Source organism: Talpa occidentalis, unplaced genomic scaffold (genome assembly GCF_014898055.3).
Source record: "Talpa occidentalis isolate TD23 unplaced genomic scaffold, MPIMG_talOcc4v2.1 talOcc4.2, whole genome shotgun sequence".
NCBI lineage: Eukaryota > Metazoa > Chordata > Mammalia > Eulipotyphla > Talpidae > Talpa > Talpa occidentalis.
The window spans coordinates 37396140-37412838 of NW_023602073.1; the positions used below are offsets into that span (position 1 = coordinate 37396140).

The 16699-nt window shown below is 47.8% G+C and overlaps 1 long non-coding RNA gene across 1 annotated transcript in view; it reads right to left on the reverse strand.

The window, feature by feature from the left end:
* Positions 1–1888: 1888 nt before the first annotated feature.
* LOC129146298 (uncharacterized) overlaps positions 1889–16699 on the reverse strand; it is a 41666-nt gene continuing 26855 nt past the window's right edge. The window contains exons 2-3 of the long non-coding RNA XR_008552860.1: positions 2429–2626; positions 1889–2054 (exon numbers count right to left, since the gene is read on the reverse strand). This is a non-coding gene — a long non-coding RNA (uncharacterized LOC129146298). The remainder of the gene's footprint in view (positions 2055–2428; positions 2627–16699) is intronic.

The following is a 16699-nucleotide window of genomic DNA, read 5'->3' on the forward strand; positions in this document are numbered from 1 at the left end:
AAATACACAAACTTAAATTCAAAGAGATATATGGAACACCATGTTCATCATAACATTATTCACAACACTCAAGGCAGAGAAACAAACTCAGAGCCCACTGATAGATGATAAAATAAAAAAAAAAAGTGATATATATGATATAAATAAAGAAGATGAAATCCTGCTGTTTGCAACAACATGGATTGACCTAGAGTATCTATATTTTGCTATCTAAAATAAGTCAGAGGGATAATAAAAGCACCATATGATTTTGTTACAGGGCAAGGAGAGGAGCAGCCCAGACACCACAAACCTACCTGCTCTAAATGGGTTCTTCCGTCCACCGCATCACCACAAACATATAAGACTTTACTGGGAAGGAACTTCAATACAATTAGGAAACAATATAGGAAAGGCAGAGACTACAGTTTCTTTTTTTTTAAATATTTTATTTTATATAATTCTTACATCATTTTTCATCTTGGCACAATGTATGCATTTTCATTTTGGTTATATTCCCAATACAATTGCACCCCCCCTTATTTTGACTCTAGTCCTTCCTCTCCCTGCCCTCCCTCCCTCCCCCCACCCCACACCCCCTCCCCCTGCAGTGTGTCTCTATAGTTTCTAAATAAAGTATCCAAAGTTACCAGTCCCCTTGTTGGTAAAAGTCCATCCAAAAGGGATTGGCCCAGAATAAGGCCCCAAAGCCTGCCACAGGTCTAAGGCATCTTCCAGTGGGGACCCAGAGAAAAGGATCAGAAACCACCAGACAAGTCTGGAAGGAAAAGATTAAATTATCAAAAGCAAGACAAAAACCGCCATTGCCACCTCCCCACGGGTCTCTCGCCCACATCTGTGTCACCCAGTCCACGACCAAAAGGCAAGCATGGTTTCTTCACGTGTCTCTCTGCTCTACGTGCCTCCTCTGGGTCTCCTTCTGGCTCCATCCTGCTTCCTTCCTTCCTCAGTTTCCTCTGCAGCTTCTTCTCTCCCTGCTCAACTCCACCCTACCTTGGGTGGGGTGGGAACCTGGAACCTCCCCCTTTCCTGGGGACCACCCTGTTACAATTTCACTCCTATATGGATGATAGAGAAACAAAACAAACGAACAAACAAAACAAACCAAAAACAACATCTTAGTCTGTAAGAACAAAATATTTGCTGCCAGAGGAAACAGGAAAAGGGGCTGAGGAATTTGGGTGAAGGAGTTCTTGTATGGTGAAGAATGGAAACTGTTTATTCAAATGTTAATTTTTAATGTACACCAAAACCTATCGCTATATAATGGTACAAACCAGTGGAACTTCAGTAAAAATTAAAAGAAAATGAAGTGAAACACAAAGATGTTTATTAGAGCTCATGAAATTTGTGATAATTCCGAAGCTCCATTTGTATATATATGTAAAAAAGTAAAAGCTATTCTGAGATATTTTGACTTGCTCTCTTAGACGCAATCCTCATACTTTTCCTTTTTTAAATTTTTTCTCCCTCAGCAGTTAATTTTTAAAAACAATGGAATCAACTGATGGCCTATGAAGGGACATTTAAAGGTCTTAATTTCAGAGGACATTTATTCTGATTGCTGTGTGTTCTTTACAGTTTTTGCTCTAATACATGGGAGTCAGAATCTCCAAGATGGATGAGGGTTGCTCCAAGACCCACATTTTGATGCAAATTTCCTAAGTCATCCTAAATTCCAGCCACTTCAAAATTCATGGAGCAAACCCAAAGATGTAAAATTGTGGAGAAAAGGGAAATGATTTCCTTAGAACAAGGAAATGACACCTCAGGCTAAATTCAACCTTGTAAATACAATGAAAAACCAGCCACATTCATTTGTTAATTGTCCTTGGCTATCTCCTTGCTGTAGTGCAGATTTTAGTAGTTGCAAAAGGAACTACAATATATGGTAAATAAAGTTTGAAATATTTATTCTTTGAGGAGAGAGAAATTTGTCAATCCTTGTTCTACAGTCATGATTTGTAAACATTCAAGCGCAGCTTCTCTGGCATAGGGAGGGTGAAGAAAGAGATCTGAGCCTGTGTTCTTCTTCCCTTATCAGGTCTCTGAATCTACAGAAAATAAGGGATCTTTTTAGAGTTTGAAAATCAGTGAATTTATCTTGAATTGCCCAATCAATATTAGCTTGCTAATGCTGTTAATAACATTTATATCAGAAATAATAATAATTCAGGGTCAGTGATATAAGCGATGATTGGATAGTTCGTTAAGTTGAACAAACATTATTAAGCAGTCTTTGTGGTGGAACCATAGCTGGGGGAGGCGTGAGGTATGGGGGTGTAAGAGTGCAGCAGAGATGGAGTAGAGAACAGAAAAGGAGGATTTATTGAAATACCCTGCAAGGGAACAGGGGGCAAGAGGGAGCTATACAGCTGTGTGTGAAGGATTTGAGACTTTTACACTAGGGTTCCATAGGGTTTCTTACTTGGGGAGCCAGTTTGCACAGGTTATCGGCTGGGATGTCTGCTCTTGGGTGCAGACCCTTGACACAGACACATGTGCAGGCCCTGCCTCTGCATTCCTGGAGTTGGGCTGGTTTATCTGCCATGGCGGTCAGTCTAGTGGCCCAGTTCCCGTGGCAGCCTTATTGATGCCCTTCTCTGCTCAAGTCTCTCAAACATGACTGTGGGGTAAGAGTGAGAGCTTAGTTTGTAAAATTATGAAATGACACCCTGACACCCGTGTTGGGCCAGATGTATACTGCAGGAGTGACAACATAATCCTTTCTCTGGAAATCACAGTATTTTCTTTCCTTTTTCCAGAATTTATACTATTTTTGCTGATTTGATGGGCTCATGTTTTAATATTTGGTAATTAAACATGGTTTTGACAGGGAATGAGTAATAAAAAAATAAAGCAACCCAATTCAACCCCCTTTTGCTCTTTTGATTGTACCATAACTTACAACTTAATTGTCAGAAATTCTCTCTTAAGAAAATGTAGAATTGCTTCCGTGTTTAGCCTTTGGGGATTTGGGGTTCCCTTTTTGGTAATTTACTTGACACTTATTTATATAGGAGGGAATATGGGTAGTTGTTGAGAAGTCAAAAGGATGCCAAGGAGGGAAAGGAATCTTCTTGGCACCACAGAACTTATTAAAGTCACCCATAACCAAATGTGGACAGATTTAGTGAGAGCAGGTGTAGATAGCACTAAAATACACGCACAGCCCAATCTATATTTGTTGGAATTATGGCAGCAGCTGCAAGAAGACCAGAGGTTCACGCCCATGAGAAGGACTGCTGCTCAGAGGGAGCCTGGAAGCTCCAGGCCTCAGGCACATGTCCTGCGCCTGGAAGACACTTGCTGCCAACCCCATCCTCGAGTGATGGCCTGATCGCTTTCAAATAGGGTGAGGGCCAAGGAACCCGTCCACAGGGGATGGGCGGGGACCGGAGGCCACATGTGGAGCTTGCCATCCACTGGTCCCCAACTAACATGCAAAGGGTTTTAGCTCTGGCAGACACAGGAGCAGAATGTACTCTGCTCTATGGAAATCCAGAAAGATTTCACAGGTCTACTTGTATTGATGGCTCTGGAGGCCAGAGTGTCAAGGTGATATCAGTGAGACTATCTCTGGGGATTGGGCCATTACCCCCCAAAAGAGTATAAAGTATATGTATCGCCTGTCCTGGAGTACATCCTGGGGGTGGATGCACTATGCGGCTTATGGCGAGAGACCACAGCTGGAGAGTTTCACCTTAGAGTGCGTGTGGTAAAGGCAGTGGTGAGAGGACACGCTAAGCATCTGCCCACACAACTGCCAGTCCCTAGGCGAGTGACTAATACCAACCAATATCAGTTGCCCGGAGGCTACAAGGAAATTGGGCACAATATTAGAACTGGAGAAAGCGGCATTGTGCGTACTGCCCACAGCCCCGACAATTCACCAGTGTGGCTAGTGAAGAAGCCGATGGCTCTTGGCGCATGACAGTAGATTATCATGAGTTAAATAAGCTAGTTCCCACTTTGCATGCTGCAGTGCCTTAGGCAGCAGATTTGGTGGATCATCTGCTGGTGCCAATGAATGTCTTTTGCCACTAGGTTGGTACCTCGCCTGGACTAACGTGTGTTCTGTTGTCTTTTGTTATTATAGTGTGATGTACACTATTCACTTTTGTGGGCCATGGCTGTGTTGTTTATGTTTGCTAAGAAACAAAATTGTCTATATGTAGATGGTCTGGCAGAAAACCCTGAGGGGGTGGATTGTAGGGTAAGGTAAAAAGCATCAGGCTTTTCTGCTCTCCCGCCATTAGGAGAGATGAGGGATCCCTGCGGGCCTGAACGCAGGCCTGATGGCGGCACCTGGAGTAGGGTGGGGGTGCGGTGTGGAGGGTGGAGGAGGACAGTGGAGTGTGTGGAGGAGAGCGGCGACTACAAACAAGGGCGAGGAGCATGTGGCTGCTAGAACCGTTCATAAACCCACCTGGAATGGGTTGGTTGCGTTACAGCGGGGTCCTGGGGTTCACTCTGGGATAGGTATCTGCAGAGCTCCCCTGTCAGTGGCACGAGGCGAGTTTCCCAGGCGAGTTTCTCCACGAGACAGAGACGGTAGTTATATTTAAAAAACAGGTTTATTGGGGAAAGGGAAAAGGGCAGGTTTTGCTGAGAGAGGCCTGCATGCTTGATGTCGGGCGGCCTTGACAGGTCACAGGCGGGCAGGAAGCTGCTGCCCTGCAGAGGGAGAGAGTTGGTAAGAAAAGGAACCTACACAGTCCCAGGTGGGCAGAGGGAGTGCTGCCCCGAGCCAGTGCAGAGACTTTACAGACACAGTCCTCTTCTGTTTTGGGGGGGGGGGTCACTCCTTGTGAGCCGTCAGTTGGCTGCTGATTTTGGATAACCACGCAGAATCCAAGAGGGACCAGAGATACCAGGATGGGGAGTGGAGATTCCAGGATGGGCCCAATCTCTGTATCTTTTCCCTCTGGTCTGTGCTCCACTCCCTAGAGCATCTGATCCTGCTTGGGTCTCATGCCTTGTGATAAGGCCCTCGTGCCTAAGGGTCACGATCTCTACAGCTGGGTTAATGGTCATGCTATTACCCTCTATCCCTACCTCCTTGTGAGTCAGCTATGGTCTTAGGGCACCTCCTTTCCAGTCTTTCTATTCTGTCCACCATCAAGGCCATTCCTATTATATTTTGTGAGGAGGGGAAGGTGGGTCCAGAATGCTGGGTGAGTACAGAGTATGCGGCTCTCGTAGCAATCAGAAAATTCATATCTTGCCAGTGACATCCAGGATTACCCCAGGCTCAACCACAAAGACCTCGTCACTGGGGAGCTGACGACCTCCTTGGTCCCTGTCACTTGTCTTCCAGGAGGTGGCAGTAGTCAGTCTGTTACAGGGCCGGAGAAGGACACCCCAGAACCCCCAAAGCTGCTTACTCTAAATAGGTTCTGCCATCTGCCGCATCAACACAAAACATGTAAGATTTTAATGGAAAGGAACTTTAACACAATTAGTAAACAATACAGAAAAGACAAAGAATCTGTTAGAGGTCAGGGAGAAGGGCAGCCCAGACACCACAAACCTGCCTGCTCTAAATAGGTTCTGCCATCCGCCGCATCAACAGAAAACATATGAGACTTAAATGAAAAGGAACGTTAATACAATTAGTAAACAATGCAGGAAAGGTAAAGAATATAGTTTCTAAAACAAGCATCCAAAGTTACCTGTGCCCTTGTGGGGAAAAGTCCACCCAAACAGGATTGGCCTAGAGCAAGGCCTGAAAGCCTCTCCCAAGTCTAAAGCACCTTCCAGTGGAGACCCACAGAAAAGGATCAGAAACAACCAGACAAGTGTGGGAGGAAAAGAGCAAAATCAAAATCAAGACAAAAACCACCATTGTCACCTCCCCACCGGTCTCTCGCCCATGCTGTTGTCACCCAGTCCACAACCAAAAGGCAAGTGCAGTTTCTGCACGTGTCTCTCGGCTCCACGTGCCTCCTCCAGGTCTCCTTCTGGCTCCATCCTGCTTCCTTCCTTCTCAGTCTCCACTGCAGCTTCTTCTCTCCCTTCTCAGCTCTCTTCTCTCTTTTCCTTCGGGTTGGGCAGGGAACCTGGAACTTCCCCTTTACCTGGGGACCACCCTATTATCTTGGATATCTCATAGAGAAACACATATTTTAACTGTCTTAATTTGTTTAAGTGAGATGTCATTAAATTTTAGTTTTCTTATAAGAAGCAAAAAATAAACCTGCAAGCTCAACAATATTTAGAGAAAGTGATATTGTTTAACATTCTCATTCTTAAACTTAATAAGACCTTAGTTTTATATGAAATTTGGCCACCATTTAAATAATGATAAAAGAAAAATTTAAGGGAGAGATACCAATTGTAGCTGTTAGTTTTTCTTAGGACAGGAATTTTAAATTAATTTCAGAGTTGCAAATTCTAACATCCCAAAAACCAAATTTCTTTCTTAGGCAAGTACTACATAGATTGATGAAAACCAAGAAAAATAAGAGAGACTTAATATATACATTTCCTACATACCTGTGAGGAACACAGTGTTGCTAAGGAACTTGCCCATGAGGCTAGTTTTTGCTAGGACAAGGGGAAAGAAAGAAGTCAATCTGGGATTTTTCTGGAAAAGAATTTTATCAAGAGATTTAGGACTAATCATCAAAATGCAAACTTATCTTTTTTGATGTAGACTAGGTCAATTACTCTTCTTTCTTTTCCTGAATACTGTGTGCTTCCTTTTGAAAATAGAGACATTTCAACAAAAAATATTGATACTCAACATGAAAACTGTAAGGCTTGCATGCTACAAATTCAACCATTAAGTTTTGATCTAGTTTTTGATTACCAAAATCTTAAATCCTGATCTCAAAATTGGGAATTTTTTATTAGACTTTTTATAGTTGTCATTTATAACTAATACTCCTAAGGCATTAGATAGTGATAGAAACAGATTTTTTGATTTTTTTTTTAAACTTTGGTCATGTGCATTAGTTTTAAAAAGTAGTTATTCTTTTTTTTAAATAATAAATTTTATTTTTATATTCCCCAACAATTGCAACCCCCCCCATTCTGACCCCAATCCCTCCCCTCCCGCCACCCACCCCAAAAAAGTGTCTCTGGTTCAAAGTTTTTTGTTGATTTTGATTTTTACTTTCTTATAGTTACTCATTTTCCTGGTCCCTTATTTAAGTTTTCTAGATTCCTGCTATGAGTGAGACCATCCGGTAGTTTTGTTTTTCTTTCTGGCTTATTTCGCTGAGCATGATCCCTTCCAGCGCCATCCATGTTGCTGCAAACTGCATGTGTTTATCTTTTTTGAATGCTGAGTAATATTCCATGGTATATATGTACCAAATCTTCTTGATCCACTCATCTATTTTTGGGCATTTGGGCTGTTTCCAAAGCTTAGCTTTTGTAAATAGTGCTGCTATAAACCTAGGGGTGCAGGTGTTCTTTGGAATTGATGTTTCTGTGTCCTTTGGGTAAATACCTAGGAGTGGAATTGCTGGATCATATGGAAGCTCTATGTTTAGTAGGTCCAGAAATCTCCACACAGCTCTCCATAGTGGTTGGACCAGTTTGCACTCCCACCAACAGTGCAGAGAGTTCCTTTTTCTCCACACCCTCGCCAACATTTGTTGTTGCTAGTTTTTTTAATATGTGCCATTCTCACTGGTGTAAGATGGTATCTCATGGTAGTTTTGATTTGCATTTCCCTGATTACAAGTGATGTTGAACATTTTTTCATATGTCTGTTGGCCATTTGCATTTCCTCTTCAGAGAAGTTTCTTTTTAGCACTTCTGCCCAATTTTTGACTGGATTATTTTCTTTGTTGTTGAGTCTCATCAGCTCTTTGCAGATTTTTGTGATCAGTTCTTTATCATTAGTGTTGTGTAAAAAAAATGTTCTCCCAGTTGGTGGGGTTTCTCTTTGTTTTTGTTATTGTCTCTTTTGCTGTGCAGAAGCTCTTTAATTTGATGTAGTCCCAGCTGTTTATCTTTGCCTTCACTATCACTGCTTTGGGTGATGTGTTTGTAAAGATGTCTTTGACGTGCAAATCATGTAGTGTTTCGCCTATATTTCCTTCTATGTATTTTATGGTTTCAGGTCTTATGTCTAGTTCTTTAATCCATTTTGAGTTGATTTTTGTGTATGGTGTGAGGTAGTGGTCAAGCTTCATTCTTTTGCATGTGGCAACCCAGTTTTCCCAGCACCATTTATTGAACAAACTTTCTTTGCTCCAATGCATAGTCTTTGCTCCTTTGTCAAAGATTAGTTGACCATAAATCTGTGGGTTTATTTCTGGATTTTCTATTCGATTCCATTGGTCTGTGTGTCTGTTCTTGTTCCAATACCATGCAGTTTTGATGATTATGGCTTTGTAGTAGATTTTGAAGACTGGGAGTATGATGCCTCCATTCCCTTCTTTTTTTTTTTCAGGAGAGCTTGGCTATTCGGAGTTTTTTGTAATTCCATATGAATTTCATCAATAATTGTTCTAGTTCTTTGAAGAATGACATTGAGATTTTGATTGGAATAGCATTGAATCTGTATATTGCTTTTGGTAGGATGGCCATTTAATAATGTTTATTCTACCAATCCATGAGCAGGGGATGTCTTTCCATTTCTTTGTGTCTTCTATTTCTTTTAACAGTGTTTTATAGTTTTCTTTGTATAGGTCCTTTACCTCTTCGGGCTCAGTGTCCAAGGCTTCCCCCAGGCGCTGAGCACGTGCTGCTGTCGCCCAGAATACAGGGCCCCCAAGGTCTACCTTGGCCAGCAGTACAACGGCCCCAAGGTGGACGTGTGGAGCCTGGGCATCATGCCCTACGAAATGGTGACCGGCACATTACCCTTCAGGGGGCCCAGCCTCAGGGCAACCAGGGAGTGCGTTCTGGGTGGGAACGTCCACCAGACCGCCTACATCATGGTCCAGGGCGGGGACCTGCTGGCCAAAATGCTGGCACGGGACCCCTGGAAGCGCAGCACCCTGGAGAGCATCCAGCAGCACGCCTGGGTAGCAGAAACGAGCAGGGGACTCCTGCCCTTCAGTGAGCCGTCGCTCTGCACCCAGGACCTGGCCATAACCAAAGGTATGGAGCGCCTGGGCTACCAGAGGCTGGAAATTCGGGAGGCCATTGACACTAACAAGTACCGCGAGGTCATGGCCACCTACCTGATCCTCTGCTCCAGGAAGCAGGCGGGGGAGGAGGACTATGAGGAGGAGGGGGAGGAGTGGCCCAGGCGCGTTACCTTCCAGGTGCCGAAGCGCATCACCTTCCGGGATCCCGGTTACCCTGATTACAAGGACTCCCCACCCACCCCCACCCCGCCGGCACTTGAGGTTTCGGGGAATACACCAAGGCCGGGTATCCTGGGAAAGCACCCAGTGCAGAAGATTGGAAAAGATACCCACCCCACTCCCCCAGGCTGAGGTTTTGGAGAATGCCCCAAGGCCAGGTATCCTGCGAAAGCAGGAAGTCCAAAAGAGGGGAAAGGATGTCACCGCGGGCAACAGGGTCATCTCCACCAGGTCCCTGAGCTGGAGGATGCGCAGCAGCACACCACTGCTGCAGGTCCAAGCCCCCTGCTAGAGGACACCCCAAAGGGCAGTCCCTCTGCGCTAGGCCCAGAGCTGGAGGATGGCTGGGGGGACACCAGCACCTCTGTGGCTAGACCCCAGCTGGAGAACACTGGGGAGCACGGCAGCACCACTGAGACAGGCCCCCAGCTGCAGAGGGACCAGGAAAGCAGGGCCAACACAATCAGTCCAGCTCCCCAGCCCTCCAGCACCACCCTAAGACGTCCCCCAATATGTGACTGGCCTTCCAGTGCAGTGGCCCCTTCAGCAATCATCAGGGCCAGAGATAGAGTATTAGAAATTATCCTAGAATTTTGTTGCTGCTGTGCAGCATTGGAACTGGAGAGCAACAAAGATTAAAAATAGTGCCATACCCGGCAGAAAACCCCCCACCCCCAAAGAACAAGCACTCAGTGGCCATGGTGAACAGGAGTACACCAGGGAAGGTTGAGGCTCTGGAGAGGCTCCGGGGCTGGGCCCAGTCAGAGGGGCCAGGAGCAGCATGAGACTCACAGGACTGCAGCACAGAAGTCTGGGCAGCACTGATGTCCCTGGAGCAGAGCAGGTGAAGGACCAGTCGGACAACGAAACTGGTGAAGCATCTGGAGAGGAGCAGAGCGGGTGAGGGTTGGCGTGCGGAGGGGTTGGGGAGAGTTGAGCAGGTACAGGACCAGGAGAGGGGTGTGGGGCTGTGTGGGCAGAGCCTCCAGTGGTCCCAGGGCCACAGGCGAGGAACCCTGGGCCTCTCTCCCCCATCTTAGGTACTGCCCCCTTGGTGGGAGAAACCTGCTGCTCACCCCTGGGCACACGGATGGTGCAGAGGATGCAGGAGCTCTTGCAAAGGCTTGGGCCTGGGTGGTAAATCGTGCAGATTGCAAGGAGCACATAGATAGGCTCTCTAGCTCCCCTTAAGAAAGACTCTGGGACCAGTATATTAGAATCCAAACGGGACTCTCCAAGGTGGGCAGAGGTTAATCACAGAGCAGCCCTAATCCACCATGACCTGCTCAGCTGGAAAATCCGCACATCTTCCTGCTCCACGAAGCCTAGGCTATGATCAGTCTCAGTCCCGCAGTGAGCACACCTAGGTGTCCAGTGTCCCCTGGGCCGAAGCTGCAGCTCGTCATGGAGTACGTGCAGAAGGGATTTTGCAACTTGGGATTCTTACACAGTGTCAGTCCAGCTGGAATTTCTCCTTTTAAAAATCCTCTCCAGACGGCTACCCACCCTTCCTCCTCCCTGGATTCAAACCCTGCAGGGTGACCTTAGCCAAATTGGAAACATTAATATGCCCAACAGATGCAGGCTTTGGACACCAGTCTCTGCCAATTAAATCACTGGGTACAGGAATGAAAAACTACAGGGGCTGTCTACCTTAAATTTGTGTTTTTTCATCATTGTTTAGATGGTGTTCAATTCCCTTCTAAAACTAAGGTTTTGCTAAGTCTGGTAAATGCAAGTGAGCTGAGGTATGTGTGTTTGAAAAAAGAAATGTATGGAAGAGGGATATTCTGAAGGGCCTTAAGATAATGTAAAGCCGGATGGGTAAAATGAAATGGCATTAGAATGAAAGCAAGCAAAAGAAAGTGTTGAAGGTCTGACAGGGAGGTTTTGGTGAGAAATCGTGTGTACTCAGGTGTCTCCCCCTCCTCCAACACATTCATGGCTTGCTCATCTGACCAGCAAAGCCCCCTCTGACTGACCTTTTGTCAGCTGAACCTGGGGCCAGGGCATCCAAACTTGGACCAACTCTCCCTTACTGCCATGGATCCTTCCCATAGTAGGCCTGGTGATCATGATCATGCTTTTATTTGTTTCTACACCCCATTTTCTCTGCTTTATCCAGGAAAAGCTCTCTGAGATGAGCCTTCGCACTCCCAGACCCGGGAAAGCCATTCCTGTTATTGACAGATGAGCAACAGGGCGTTGCTCTAGGGGTTCTGGGCCAACCTACGCCAGTCCAGCGAGCAGTTGCTTATTTCTCTAAACAAATGGATCCCACTGTAAGAGGATGGCAGCCCTGCCTGCGTGCACTTGCGGCAGCTTCTCGTCTCGCTAGACCTAAGGCCTTAAAACCCACACTGGCCAACCTGTAAATGTTAGTTCTCCACATCGGCTCCAGGACCTGCTCACTCATCAGGCTCTCTCCCCTCCATCACCCTCTTGTCTGTTAGATTTCTACTCTCTTTGTCAAAGACCCTCTCATCTCCCTCTCCCAATCCTCCACTCTCCATCCTGCCAGGCTTCACGGGTGTTCCACTCCCTAACGCAGGTAAAACCCTCTTCTTACTACAGTGGACACCATCACCAGTTGGACAGTGGACCTGCCTTTATCTCAAAGATTACTCCACAGGTCTCCTCCCTGGGCATCACCTGGGAACTACACATTCCCTCCCGACTGCAATCCTCTGGTAAGGTAGAACGGGTAAATGGTCTGACCAGAGACCACCTAGCCAAACTCTCCACAGAGCCCACAAATCCTGGGTGGAGCTGCTCCCACTGGCTTTAGTGCACCTCCGAGCCACTCCCCATGGCCCCTTGTTCCTGAGCCCCTTGAACGGATGTATGGCAGACCTCTTCTTACTAACCATGAGCTCCGCGTCCAACCTACACTGTTGGCTGGATATTTTCCATACTTCTCTTTGCTCAGACAGCTGCTCCAAGAACACGCAGACCTTTGTCTGCCACAACCTGTGCCTCCGTCCCCTGATGCACCTGTCAACCTGCTGTGCCCTGGAGACCAGGTTCTTCTGAAAGCCATCTCTCCAAAACCACTTCCGCCAAAGTGGATGGGTCCACACGATCATCCTGACTACACCAATGGCTGTCAAGGCATCAGCTGTCCAGGGTCAAAGTGGTCCCTGTGGACAAGCAGTATGTATACAAGCACATGGGCCCAACTCGGGTTTGCATCAATGCATCCCTGGTCCACATCCCACTCAGCCTATAGAGTAGAGGCCCTCTGATTCTCCTTCCTCTGTTTCTTTTTTTAAAGATTTATTTATGCAAGCACTGGGTACAGTCAGAAACACAAGAGGGTGAGAGAACTCACCAGAGACAAAGCGAAGAGCAGAACAGGCAGACTTGACGAAGCACACTGCTGAGGGGAGCAGTGGGCGGCAGGAGAGGTCTGCCCGCCATGTGGGACCCTCGCCTTGAGGCCAGGGATTGAACCGGTGCTGTAGAGGCTGTGGGCAGCTTCACAACCCAGCGCTCAACTGTCAACCGCTGCGCCACCGGGGAGGCCCCTCTCCTTCCTCTGTTTCTAATCCCATCTCTTCAAGCCACTTCCAGTTCTTCTGTCTATGCCCAGCAATTCCAGTTCAGCACAGCCTCGGGCAAAGTATTTCCACTCATAGGTCTTCTTATCCTAATCTCCTCATTTTTTCTGTTTGCCCCATGCTTACTCCATTTCATCCAACACCGGATCCAAGAACTGTCCCATACCACCTTTAACCAACTCCTTCTCCACCCATATCCTCGCGCTGCAAAGACTGTCTCATAACCAGGCCTGAGCGCCCACCCTGGTCTTCGCCCCTGTCCAGCAGGAAGTAGCCAAAGAGAGAACCATTCCCCTTTTCAACAAAAGGCTGGTATGAAAGGTCGATGCAGGGGCCAGGAATGGGGAAGCCCACATACAAACAACAAGATGGCCCTGACACCAGTACCCCTGATTCCATCAAACCAAAACTGAAGCCATAAGCAGGAGAAAACAACTCGGCTCCACGAAAAAACAACTTAGTTCCCCCTAAGCCTGTTTCCCCCCAGCAACCAACCCAGTTTCCTGCCTAACCTCTCCTCACCCTATGAAATGACATCTCCCCCCACAACGTGCACGATTTCAGGGACACCCATCTTGGGTATGACGCTTGCCTGGGGGCGCAATGAATTTTCCCTTCCTTTGAGGAAGTTTAGCTTGGCTCCCCTTTTCTTTACTGCGCCAAACTGTTACAGGGCAGCCCCGGTATAAAAAGGGTTGTCTGACTGTTTCCCGATTCTGGTGGAGTGTTTCGGATTCTGGTGGAGCTGCCCGGACAGGGCCGGTTCTGAGATGGGCAGAGTTGGGGGTCCTGGAGGGCGGCGTCCTGGTGGTGAGATGCTCTGTGAGGAGTCAGAGAAGCAGGGCTCAGAGGAGAGGAGACTCGGGGGAATGCCCTGGGTGTGAGGTTTCCAGCTTTACTCCCCAGGACCCCTCTCTCCAGCCTCTGGATAACAAAACCTGGGGAAACAGGAAAGTAGATCATTTTTTCCTTTTACAACCTATTTAGTATTGAGGACTTTAAAAAAAAAAAAACATAACATTTAATGAATACTGTTAAATTTACAGAAAAGTTGCAAAGATAGTACAGTTCTTATTCATCCCACACCATTTCCACTTTGTTAACATCTTACATGAATACAGTTGTCTTTTTTTTTCACAGCTAATGAAGCAATGTTGACACAGTGACCAAACTCTGTGCTTAATTTCATCAGTTTTCCTAATGTACATTTTATGTTCCATAATCCAAATTGCCTCACTCAGTTACAGCCAGTTCTCCTCGATGTGCCTCTTGCTGACTGTTTCTCTGACTATGCTTGTTTTTATAACGTTGACATTGGTGAGGAGTGATATTTTGGAGAGGTGTTGGGTTCACAGTTGGGGTTCTTGGGTCACGTCTGAGAAATTTTCACCAGATTCCCCCTTTCACATACACAGTGAGTTTCCCCACAAGACAGAGACTTTTTGTCTCTGCCAAAGAGAAGTTTTATTATTTTTTTTTTAAAAAAAAGGGAGAGTCAGAACCCTGCTACCCTCCCCCACCCACTGAGTAGGCTCTCTCCGACCAACGGAAAGGAGGGAAAAAAAAAAAAAACTGCAAGAACGAACTACAGATCAAGTGGGACACTGAGTAGAGAGGAACTATTTCAGGCACCGCACCCCACAAATGGGAACTGTGGAGAACGGTGAAGAAATCACCACAGAGGTGATCGAGCGGCTCCGGGCGCCATCAGAGGAAGACAAGGATTCCACGGTGACCTACAAATAGTCTAAGGCCAGCCGAGAACCACTGGGAAAAAGCAAAGGTCAGCAAGGACAGGTCTCTGGTGCCACCTCATGACCAGAACAAAATCACCAACTAACTGATTCCCTGTTGGAACTAAGTAAATACAGAGGGAGGGAACTGTAAGGGACAGTGCCCAGCAACACAGCATCAACACTCTGGTGGAGTGTTGTCTCCAGTGCTAGTCTCAGTCTGGTGAACAGTTTCCGACACCCCTAAAGGAGCACTCCAAAGAGATGGAAGCCACCCTTAGGACAACTTGGATCCTTCTCCTTTGGGACTTGCTGGCGCGGGGTTGCACAGAGAGGAGGGGGCAGAGCTTGCTGGCTTTCAGGGCTGCTTCAGAACCCAGGGGTTCTCTGAGCCCCTCTGGCTGCCCCCCCAACAGTAAATGGACTGAACAGTGAAGAGGAGGAGGAAGAGGAGGACAAGGGTCCCCTGACAAAACTAAGCATCCCGGACGATCTAGACAGCTGCGAGGCCATGGTGAGCTCGGCCCTGGGGCCCCTTCCCTGCCCCACCTTCCCCCTCCCACCAGCACACCCTTCTTCTTGGTTCCCCTCCCTTTGATTAAGCTTTCACCCACCTCTGCTGGGAGCCAGTGGGTAGACACCAACACCATCCTCGAATCTCAGGTGTGCCCACGGAGGCCCTGAGAGGTGTGCCTCCCAACCTCCTGCCGGGCCCACAGGGGCACCCTGCACCTCTGGCCACAGGTGGCATTTTGTAACTCGGCCTTGGCCAGTGCTGAGGAAGAACAGGCGCGGCTGCACAGGCAGCTAAAGGAGCAAAAGCTGCTCTGCTGGCTCCTGGCTCAGCAGGTAGCCCCATGGGACCAGGAGCCTGAGAAGATGGAGGCCCCAGCCCCCGGGGGAAAGTGTGCCTGGGGAGACCCACCAGGCCCTTCAGGGAGCCATGGAGAAACTGCAGGTGAGTGTGTGTAAGGCAGGAAGGAATGGCCACAGGGCAGGTTTTCTGATCCAGCAGACCGGGTAAAGGAGAAGTGAGTCCTGGAAGCCTCAGTGAATTTTGCAGACTTTTATTGGGATTTACCAGATACATGGCAGGTAGGGGTGCTAGGGGGCCAGGAGGCTGACAGGCCTCCCAGCCCGCAGCAAGTCTTCACTCTTTCTGGGCTCTCTGGCGTTCTCTGGTGGTCTCTGCTGCTCTGCTCTCTCGGTTCTGCTTCTGCTTCTCTGCTTCTGCTGGCGTCCCCGTGACGCCACCCTTAAAAGCCCATCTTAGCCCAGGTGAATCCCATCTACCTATGCCCACACCCTACTCCAGGTGCCCGCATCAGGCATGCATTCGGGACCGCAGGGTTCCATCATCCATCCTATGGGCGGGAGAGCAGAAAAGCCTGATACTTTTACCTTACCCTACAATCCACCCCCTCAGGGTTTTCTGCCAGACAGTCTATACAAGTGATACACACGTTTCTCTTGACGAATAGGAACACTGCAGCCATGGCCCACAAAAGCAAATGAAATATATCACAATGAAATATAACAGAACACAAATAAGTCCAGGCAGGGCATCAACCTAGTGGCAAAAGACAATTATTGGCACCAGTAGATGATCCACCACTTCCGCTGCCGAAGGCACTGCTCATGCGAGGGAGGGAACCACTCAGGCATCAGCTGTCACACGCCAGGAGCCATCAGGCCTCCCGCCCCCTCCGGCTGCAGTCTCGGCCACAAGCCACACACCGCATCCACCCCCAGGATGCACTCACTCTTGGGTTGGCGATTCTGTACTCTTTGGGGGTAATCGCCCATCCCTCAGGGTTTTCTATCTGTGGTCGCTCCAACGCTCCAGCATGCAGGCCCCTGCACTCAGGCCAACCCACTGCACAAGCACATGGGTCGGGGATCCGTGGATGCAAGTCCACATGCAGCCTCTCTTGGGTCCCCTCTTTGGCTGTGGGCTCCACCACAAGCCACGTTCCCTACCCATCCCCAAAGATGGGCTCCTCAGCTCCTCCCCCTCAACTATGAGCAGGGCATCACCCACAGGTGATTTTAAAAGACTCACTGGCCTTTAGCTTACGTAGTGCGTAACAGCCGCTCAGGGCTTCCCGAACTTAGCACCAGCTTTTGCCTTCTC